Raw genomic sequence first — 10,854 nt, forward strand, 5'->3', positions numbered from 1 at the left:
TGGTGTCCTACACTACACACTAACGCTAGCTCCCATAACATGCAGTCAGCCATTACTGGCTGAACACCATTACATTTATTTATTTATATAGCGCCAGCAGATTCCGTACAATTTGATCTTACAACTGAGTTAAAAAAACACAACTAAGTAAAAAAAAAAAACATTAACAAACTTGTACAAAAGAAGAAGAGGGTGATGCTCTTGCAAGTTTACAATCCAGACTGGGGTAGTTGTGGCTAATCTTTACCACCCCGATATTGTAAAGTAAAGTTCTCATAATGCACGTGTTCATGATGGTCCGTTAGCTACTAATACCAGTCATATCATCAGGGGAGGGCTGGCAGCCTACGGCCTGGGGGGCAAGTCTAGTCAAGTGGCCCATTGCACCACCGAATCATCCATGCACATCTTTTCCTGATTATCTAACACATGTTGATGTAATGTGATGGAATGGGATTGGGAGTACGTCAGTACACTATAAAAAAAAAAGTCATCATACACAGGACACCTAAAGCCACAATTTAACATGACTAATCCTTTTTAATAAAATATGCAGATTGAAATAGATTAAATAACACAAAACCTTCACTTTTCTGCTCACTGATTTCTGGGCCTTGAAAGTTTTGTCCTTTAAAGTGACTATAGTCCAATGTATTCCTACGGAAAGTAAAGTGCCAGGAAACAGATGATCAAATACACGCCAGTACAGGCTCTGCCACACCGACACACCAAACACACACACCAGGGCAGGCTCTGCCCCACTTACACCCAAACACACACACCAGGACAGACTCTGCCACACCGACACCCCAACACACACACCATGACATGCTCTGACACACTGACAGACAGACAAACACACACCAGGACAGGCCCTGTCACACTGACACCCAGACACACACACCAGGACAGGCTCTGACACCCACCAGACGGGCTAAGATACAATAATTTTAAAAAGTATTTTCCACACTGCTTTGTCGTTGACCCCCTTTTAGTGTTTTTGCCCCTTTCGTGTAATGTCCCCAGTTACTACCTTTGTGTATTGATGCCACCAGCATAGATAAAATGCTGCCCTGCAGTATGGGGGATGTATATGTGACTACTTTGTTCCTTCCATGAGTCTATACATCCCCCATACTGCAGGGCAGCATTTTGTCTGGGCTGGTCAGCAGAATGTAAAAGCTATTTGTGTCCTGCAAAACATGGCCAATGCAGTCACCCTAATGCGCCCACACCCTTGTGTATTGCCCCAGCTAGCCCCACATTTTATATTTATCCCACAGCCCCCCCTTTAGTATTGATTTATGTGAAGCCCCCAGACGGCACCCTCTTGTGAATTAATGACCCCCCTCCTTAGCACCTAGATTTCACTCACAGGATCTGCCCAACACCCAGAATGGAAGCATAGGACTTCCTACCTTTGCCGCCAACCTGCCTGTGGTATCCTCAAACAACCTCCCTGTGCAATGCTTTCCCCCCCACACATCCATGCAATCACACACGTATTCATTAATTCATTTATTATTTGCATTCATTCACTCATTCATATATTAATTTCCTCATTTACAAATATTAATCATTTACAGACTCATTCACTCAATCACACATACTCATTCATACAACCTCCCCCACCCCCTTACCTGAACTGCAGATCACTCCGTGCCACTGGCAGACTTCTGCAGGTGCCGCTGCATCCCTCTACATTCTTCTCTTGTACCGCCCAGGAAAGCAGGAACGGAGCGGAGTCATGCGACGTGACTCCGCTGGTTTCCTGCTTGTCCTGGGTGGAAGAAGAGATGCTCAGGTAAATGGCAGGGCGTCTGTGGAAGTGATCGCGGGGGTTGCAACCCCTGCGATCGCGGTTAATGCAGGCTTTTGTCCCGCATTAAATACGGCCATGGCGGTCATACGGCCGCATTTGCTTTAATTTGCCAACAGGAAAGTGAGAATTCTTACCTGGGAATTCCTTTTCCTTGTCCATTTCCAAGGTGGCACAGGAGAAGGCTCCGGGTAGGGCAGGAAACACTATAAAAAAAGGAGACCTCCCCCTTCCTCCCCAGTGTGGTTAAAAAGAAAGACTCAGATAAATAATAGACAAGCAAAAGTAAATTTAATGGGTGAGAGTAAAAATGTGCCACCTTGGAAATGGACAAGGAAAAGAAATTCCCAGGTAAGAATTCTCACTTTCCTTGCCATTCCAGGTGGCACAGGAGAAGAATTAGCGAAATAGGGAGGGAAGGATTCCAGTCTGCAGGACACGACGACCAAATTGAGACTCGTCTGAGAGATGAAGATTCAGCCTGTAGTGCCTTACGAACGTATGAATCGACCTCCAGGTTGCTGCCTTGCAAATGAGAGACGGATTCACCCCAGAGAGTTCAGCCCAGGAAGTCGAGACAGATCTGGTCGAGTGTGCCTTTAGGCCGGAGGGAGATACTCTTCCCGCGGAGATGTGACATAAGGTGATTGCGTCCTTAAGCCTTGAGTTCCATCTCTTTGGGATTCTTGGGATCCGGACATAAAGTAGGTAGGACGATCTCCTGATCCAAATGGAAAGGTGAGACTACTGGTGGTAAACTGAGGATAATGCAGTCCGGCAGAATCCTGAGAAAAGGTTCCACTCTGGAGAGAGCCTGGAGCTCGCTCACCCTCCTAGCGGAAGTGAGGGCTACTAGAAGGACAACCTTGTAGGTGAGCAGCTTCAGAGAGGTATCCTCTAGAGCCTCAAAAGGAGACGTGGTGAGTTGGTGCAACATGAGGTTAAGGTCCCAAGGTGGAACCGACGGACGGAGCCTAGGACGAAGTCTGCACATCCCCTTAGAAAATCTGGAGATCCAGGGATGGGAAGCCAGATTGGAGTCCAAGTTGCTCAGTGCTGAAATCTGGACCCTGATAGTAGCAGGTTGTAACCCTTTATCACAGCCGTCTTGAAAAAAGCGCAGCACCTCGAGGATGGATGGAGAGGATACTTCGTGCACATTGCACCAGGTGATGAACGCTAAACCTTCTGGTATTTAGCAGCCGTAGTTTTCTTGCGGCTGGAGAGAATAGTGTCCATCACTGATGAACCTAATCCCTTTGAGGTCAGGATCTCCCTTTCAGAAGCCATGCTGAGAGGGAGGGATATGGGTGGAGAACAGGACCTTGAACAAGAATATCCTTCACCTGAGGAAGAAGCATGGGCTCGTCTATGGTCAGGTTGGTAGGGTCCGAAAACCAGATTCTTCGAGGCCAGAAAGGAACAACCAGGATGACTTTTTGAGGGTTTTCCCGAATCTTACGGAGCACTCTGGAGATAAGGGGAAGCGGAGGAAAAACATATACGAGATCGAAATCCCAGGTCTGCGAGAGTGCTTCCAGGGCTCGGGGACGGCCGACTGGTGAAAGAGAGAAAAACTCCTTTACCTGTTTGTTCAGATGCGTGGCCATCAGGTCTATCTGAGGAGTACCCCATTTCCTTGTGATAAAGGCGAAGACCCTTTTGTTTAACCCCTTCGTGACAAAGGCTGATTTTACTTTTTGTACCCTTCGTGACAATGGCCGTTTTAACATTTCTGCGCTGCTCGTGTTTAGCTGTAATTTTCTTCTTTCCCGTTTACTGAACCCACACACATTATATATTGTTTTTTTCAGGACAAGAAGCGCTTTCTTTAGATGACATTGTTTTGATTGTATCATATTATTTACTATTAAAAAAAGTATAAAATATGGTGAAAATGTTTGAAAAAAATGACTGTTTCTAACTATCTATAAAAGGTAATGAAAAAACCTGCTAAATAGATTCTACTATTTGTCCTGAGTTTAGAAATACCCAGTGTTTTTATGTTTTTTTGCTTTTTTTCTACACATTATTGGGCAATAAATACAGGTAGCGTTTTGCTATTTCAAAGCCATTTTTTCCAAATCTGGTAATTCTTCCCCCCAATGTGCCATTTCGGGTATCTTTGAAGCCGGCCAATGCAATTTACCCCATCAAGTCATATATTTTTGAAAACTAGACAGCCCAGGGTATTCCAAATGCTAGTATTTTAACCCTTTCCAAGCACTTATTCTACCATCAGCCTTTGTCAAACTTTATGGTAGTAATTTTTTTTGCATTTGTTTTTTCACACACCTTTTACTTCAGGTATGAATAAACAGGTTCTGGTATATGTCACTATCATAAAACACCCCAATATGTGTTCAGCAACATCTCCTGAGTACAGCGATACCTCACATGAATTTTCCCTGGCTGTTTGGGGGCAAAAGGGCCAAATTTGGGGCATGCGCATTTTTCAATATTGAACTTTGGCATTTGGGGATCCACTGCCCATGTCCTATTTGGTACATCTTTGAGCCGGGCCATTTCAGTGTGCCCAACAAAACCATATATTTTTGAAAACTAAACACCCCAGGGTATTTTAAATGCTGGTATTTTAACTATTTGCATGCACACATTTTACCACCAGAATTTTTTCAAAGTTTGCAGTAGTATTCTTTTGTGTGTATTTTTCCCCCACACACCTATGTTATGTATGAACTTACAGCTCCTGGTATATGCCGCTGTCACACGACACCCCAATATGTGTTCAGCAACATCTCCTGAGTAAAGTGATACCCCACATGCATGGGTTTGTCATTTTTTGGGGGAACTAAAAGGCCACATTTGGTACGTGTGCATTTTTCTAATTGGAAATTAGATGTGTGGCCATCCTTTCCCCCCCGTGTTAATTGGGACATTGTTGAACCCGGCCAATTCAATTTACCCCATCAAATCATACATTTTTTTAAAGTAGACACCCCATGGGCATTTAATATGCCAGTATTTTAACTCTTTCCATGCGAGAATTGTTTTAAGCTAATGTGCTAATTTTACGACTTGCTCACAAAAATATATTTTTTATATATATAATTTTTTGCCTTTTTAAAAAAAAAATTAAAAATGTTTTTCAACTTGAAGGTTCCCCTGATAGTGACATCAGTGGGAAATTATTTTTACATTTTACTGTTTTTTTTACAATTTTTTTCTAATTATTATTAATTTTATTTTATTTTAATTTATTTTTTACTAATCACACAGTACCTGTATTCAACCTGCAAGTGGAGCCAGAGTTCTCTAGAGGGTCTGGAGACCATCTAGCGAACTTTTTAATGCTGATGGTGAAGATCACCGGCAGCGGCGGCTGTGACCGCTCTCTGGAGCGGTCACAGTCCATCCTGGGGTAAGTGTTTGGTGTCGCTGGATGCCTCCTGATCGAGGCATTCCAGCGACACCATTTATGTTTAGGAGGTGATCGTTGATCGCCTCCTAAACGCTTTTAAAATGGGCGTCCGCCGCCATACAATGTATGGCGGATGTTGACGCCCCGGGGAGGGGCCAGATCGTGGCGTTGCTGAATGCCTCGAGGTCAAGGCATTACAGCAACGCCGTTTGGGTGCAGAAAGCGAACCTAGATCGCTTTCTGCACCCGTTTAAAGACATGCCGGTCCTGGCACGTCATTTGTCGTAAACGACTTGTTTTTCCGTGCCGTGCCAGAACCGGCAATTGTCATTAAGGGGTTAAGGACCATTCTCCCGGAAGTACTGAGTTCCTGCTGAGGTAATCCGCCTCCTGATTCAGTGAACCCTTGAGAAGAACCGCGGAGAGAGTGCAGTGACTGAACTCCGCTCATCGGCAGATCTGAGCGGTCAAGGTCTGCAGGCGCCTGCTTCTGGTGCCACCTTGTTTGGAAAGGTAGGCCACAACGGTGACGTTGTCTGGAAGTATCCTGATGGACTTGTGCCGCAGGATTGGAGACCAGAACCTTAGAGCCCTCCAGCCCGCTACGAGTTCTAGAAGATTGATGTGCAGGTCTGATTCTTGAGGAGACCAGATTCCCTGGGTAATATTGCTTCCCATAACAGCACCCCAGCCTCTCAAACTGGCGTCTGTGGAAATTACCACCCAGTCTCTCGTCTGCCACGAGAGTCCCTGTGAAAGATTCTTGGCTGTCAGCCACCATCGGAGTGACTCCCGAACGAAGGGAGAAAGTCGGACCTTCTTGTATAAGGACGTCCTGGAGCGATCCCAGTGATCCAGTAGGAACTGTTGAAGAGGTCTTGCATGAGCGAGTGCCCAGGGAACTGCTGAGATGGAGGAGGTCATTAGACCGAGCAATGACATGATGGATCTGATGGACACTGACTTGCTCTTTAGGACCGCGTGCATGAATTCCCTCAATCCTAGGATCTTGTCCCGAGAGAGAAACGTCTTCTGTACGTGTGAATCGAGGATCATTCCCAGAAAGGTCAGACGTCTGTTTGGAAGTAACTGTGACTTTAGTATGTTTACTAGCCATCCTAGGTTGTGGAGGGTCCTGAGGGAAAACTCTAGATGGGACTGGAGCAATGATGCCGAGACCGCTATGAGGAGCCAATCGTCCAGATATGGGACCACCTTTATGCCTTTTTGCCTCAGGAAGGCCACGACCACTGACATGAGCTTCGTGAAGATCCGTGGTGCTGAAGCAATTCCAAAAGGAAGAGCCCGAAACTGAAAATGCCGAATACCTTGAGGCAATGGAACGGCCAGACGGAGGAATCTTTGGTGGTCTTTTCTGATGGGAACATGTAGATAGGCATCCTGCAGGTCTATGGTGACCATGAAGTCCCCCGAAGAAATAATCTCTGTGGCAGACTTCAGGGATTCCATCTGGAATCTGTTGTATCTTATACAGGTGTTCACCAACTGTAGGTTGATTATTAGCCTGAATTTCCCGGATGGTTTTGGCACGACAAAGACGTGGGAGTAGGTTCCCTCTCCTATCTCTTGATGAGGAACCGGGACCAGAGCCCTTTCGTGAATTAAGTTGTTGAGTGTGGAGAATAACCCCGATCTTTTTCCAAGGATCTGCGGGGGGCATGGACAGCAGGTAGGCGAGTAAACTCCAGTGCATAGCCTTGCTCGATGATGCGAAGGACCCAGGGGTCTGAGGTGATCTCTTCCCAGGCATGAATGAAACCGGTTAACCTGCCCCCTACCTGCTGGCATCAGAACCTTCCTGCTTTACCGTCCCTGCCTCTTCCTCTCTGAAATCTACCTCTTGCGTAGGGTTTACCCCGAAAGGACTGGTAGTCTTGATTGGAGGTTGAGGGCCTGTAGGACTCTCTGTCGCTTGGAGCTCTGTAATAATTTGACCTGAAACGAGGTGGTCCTTTTCTCTGAGGTAACCAGTTCTTGTCCCCCGTGGTGGATTCTAGAATCGTGTCGAGGTCGCTGCCGAAGGGGTGGCTCCCCTGGAACGGAATGCTGCACAGCTTGTGTTTTGAGGCATTATCTGCAGACCATGACTTAAGCCAGAGAGCTCGCCTAGAAACCGCTGAAAGCGCAGTGGGTTTAGCAGATGTACGGACTGATTCAATGGAGGCATCGGAGATGAAGTCAACTGCTAAGCAGGTGTCGGACAGGTTTCTTGCGACCTGCTCAGTCCCTGGAATAGCTGCAAGGTCTTCCACCGCCTGTTGGAGCCAGACTTTAATGGCTCTAGAAGTTGACGCCATGGCAATAGCTGGACGAAAGTTCGCCGCTGCTGCTCCAAAAGACCTTTTGGCGGCATTCTCAGCCCTCCGGTCCATGGGGTCTTTGAAATGGGACGTGTCCTCCAACGGAATGGCTGTTTTTTTCGTGGCCTTGGCTACTGCGGTGTCCACTTTCGGGACTTCCCAGGCATCAGAATTCTTACTATCGAAAGGAAAAAAGCTTTTTGATTCTGGAAGATGTGAAGAATCTCCGGTCAGGATATTTCCACTGCTCCGTGATAATGGCAGAAAGTGAATCGTGGACTGGAAAGGTCTGCGGTTTCCTAGAGTGACCCTGAAAAGGATCTGGTTTTGAAACTGGTATCTCATCCTGTAGATTCAAAGTAGATCTGACTGCAGAGATGAGTTTCCCTGTTTCTTCGACTGGGAAGAAAAAGGTTTCCTCTTTAATCGCCCCGTCCTCATCCGAAGACTGGGGGTCATTCGACTGGTAGTCATATTCAGAAAAAGGAGCCGAATAACCTTCCAGGGTATCTGGAAGAAAATTTGGTGGACCCTGCTGGTAAGGTTGTTGCTGAGGCACCGGCGCCTGAGTGGAGCTTGCCATGGCTCGAAAACAGTCAAAGATAGACTGAAGTACCCCCTTCAAGCAGGAGGTAAATTCTGTTGTGGAAACTTCTTTAGGCCGAGAGCAGGAGCTGCACATTTTGGCCGAAGGGTCATGCAGGGTCTTCTTACAGGATGAGCAGGCTTTGTGTTTCGTCTTTCCCACAGATTTCCTATGTGGGGAGGCCTCAGGAGGGATGTCCGGATTTTTGTCTGACATGACTGAGGAGAAAAAACAAAGATGTAACTGCAGAAAGCAATGGAATAGGCAACGGAAACCTCCCTCCAAACCGAGAGGGAAGCACCTACTTGAAATGGCAATATACAATCCTCAGACACAGGCAGGCACAATAGAAGAGTAGTAGATTCAATAATACAGAAACGAAGAGCAAGGAAAGATCTTACCCATTCTGGCGTTTTTATAGAGGCATTTAGGTGCCCAGGCCCGAAAACATCATATCCGGAAATTCCCAGCCGATTGACCTCTCGTGACCCCGGGCGCAGCGCCGGAAGTGATGCAGAGTGGAGATTGTGAAAAACGGGTGCCGGTTAGAGATCTTCCCCTGCCGTGCCTCACGCCGAGGATCCCCCGGGACGGAGTGAACCGGAGCCCGAGGATGCACATCCCAGTGAGCCCCCTGGGCTGTGGGCAGAGCCGAACGAGGGCTGAGCCTCGTGTGTGTTGCCACGAAGGTAAGCTTCAGCCTAACCGCTACCCGAGTAGGGCAGGAAACAACACTGGGGAGGAAGGGGGAGGTCTCCTTTTTTTATAGTGTTTCCTGCCCTACCTGGTAGGCGGAGCCTTCTCCTGTGCCACCTGGAATGGCAAGGAAAACCTCTCCTGAGCCAACAAAGAATATTTTGCTCCCCTCCTCGAAAAAATTCCTGTGGATGCCCATGAAAATGGCTCATTGTTAGGGACCAGGCTGTTTTTTATTTGTTGTATCCTTCATGACCAAGGCTGTTTTCACATCTTTGGGGCGCTCGTGTTTAGCTGTAAATTTCTTCTCTCTTGTTTAGTATACCCACACAAATTATATAGAAGGCCTTTCTTCAGATACCACTTTTTATATCATCTAATATAATAAATAATAAAATATGGTGAAAATTGAAAAAATATTTTACACATCTACAAAAGATAAAGAAAAACCTGCTAAATAGACTCTACTATTTAGAAATACCATTATTTGAAATACATTGGGTATTTTAACACTTTCCATGCACTAATTCTACACATTGACTTGCATGGTTGAATGTAGTACTTGTATTTGACGTGTAGGTGGAGCCCAGAGTTTTCAGCAGGGTCTGGAGTGACTCTTTTGGAAACTTGTTTATTTTTTAATGGGCGCCTGCGAGAGGCACAATCTTGTGACCGTTATCTGGCGAACATATTTTCACCCAAGAGCAGGATGCAAACTATAAAACCCCCAGAACCTCCCCCTTTTTGTCTCGGTGTAATAAACAAGATCAATTTACTACTGATGCCACAAAAAACCCCACTTTAGGTGGGAAATAAACCATCAGGTAAAAATTTACCAAAATCTAGATGCACCTGTGTACAATCCTGTAGAGTATTTAATTAACCCCTTAAGCACAATGGGCGGTCCCCTAATCTCATTGAAAACAATGCATTAAGGGGTTAAAGGTCACTTTTCTACTGTATCCATTAGTACTATTGGTTCCATTTTATGTCTTGTAAATGGTTCACTAGGTTTTGCTTTGACTATTATAATTGGTTCCCTGTTCCACACTTTCCCTTCTCGTTAGTCTCTCTTCAGAAACCCAATTAGAATTTTTATCTATGATAACATCCATGCATTGCCTTCGTCTGTCTTGAAAAAGCCCTAGGTTATCTGAATAAAGTGCTTTTCCACTCGCTTCTTGACTGGTGTACTCTTCTGTGTGTTTGGTGGTAAGGACATTTTTAAGCATATTTATTCTGAGACCCAGATGGCTACCCATCTTGTAGCCGGGTATTAGGAATACGGCAACAACAGTCAGGGATAGGAGCAGTCACCCTGGCTTCCCGTAGCAATAGCTGTATGCATAATGCTAAAAGAGGGTGTCATACGACTTCAATTAAACTTAAAGAAGTTATATATTCATGAAGGGGGAGATTTCTTGCGAACAAACGTAACTATGTATTATGTCCTTGCAGGAGAAGCTCGTTTGATAATATATAAACGTTTAGGGGTTGAAATGTTCAACTTTCCTCTGAACTCCTAGGTTAGGAGATACAGTCAAAGAGACTGTCAAGAGATACTGATTTAGCCTTGACCTCTAATAACAAAACATACACAACCACAAATGTATCAGGATTTAAGCAGAAATTGTGGTTTTCAAGAGAAAACAGAAAAATAGAAAGGGTTTTTAATATAGTAAAAACAAAAACCAATGAACTATCAATAGTTATGGAACCACTGTTTACTTAAGAATGTAGGATAAGCCATATCACACGCCATAATCCAGAAGTATTTCTTTTCGACTTGCAAGGCACATACATACATACATACATACATACATTTCCCAAGTTAACACAGCAGATGTACTCCCTGAATTTGACTCTTTGAAATAACAAAAGTTCTGAAAGCAATTTAGAAATATAGTTACCATTTTTTCCAGGTTCAAAAAATCTTATTTGTACAAGGTCATGCAACATTCTTAAAAATGATATCACAAATGTGAGATATAATATATATCTATTCAAGATTAAATATCTGGCTAGACACACAGCACATAACTTCCACCCA

Source organism: Sceloporus occidentalis, unplaced genomic scaffold (genome assembly GCF_023333645.1).
Source record: "Sceloporus occidentalis isolate IW3139 unplaced genomic scaffold, rSceOcc1.0.p SCAF_61, whole genome shotgun sequence".
NCBI lineage: Eukaryota > Metazoa > Chordata > Lepidosauria > Squamata > Phrynosomatidae > Sceloporus > Sceloporus occidentalis.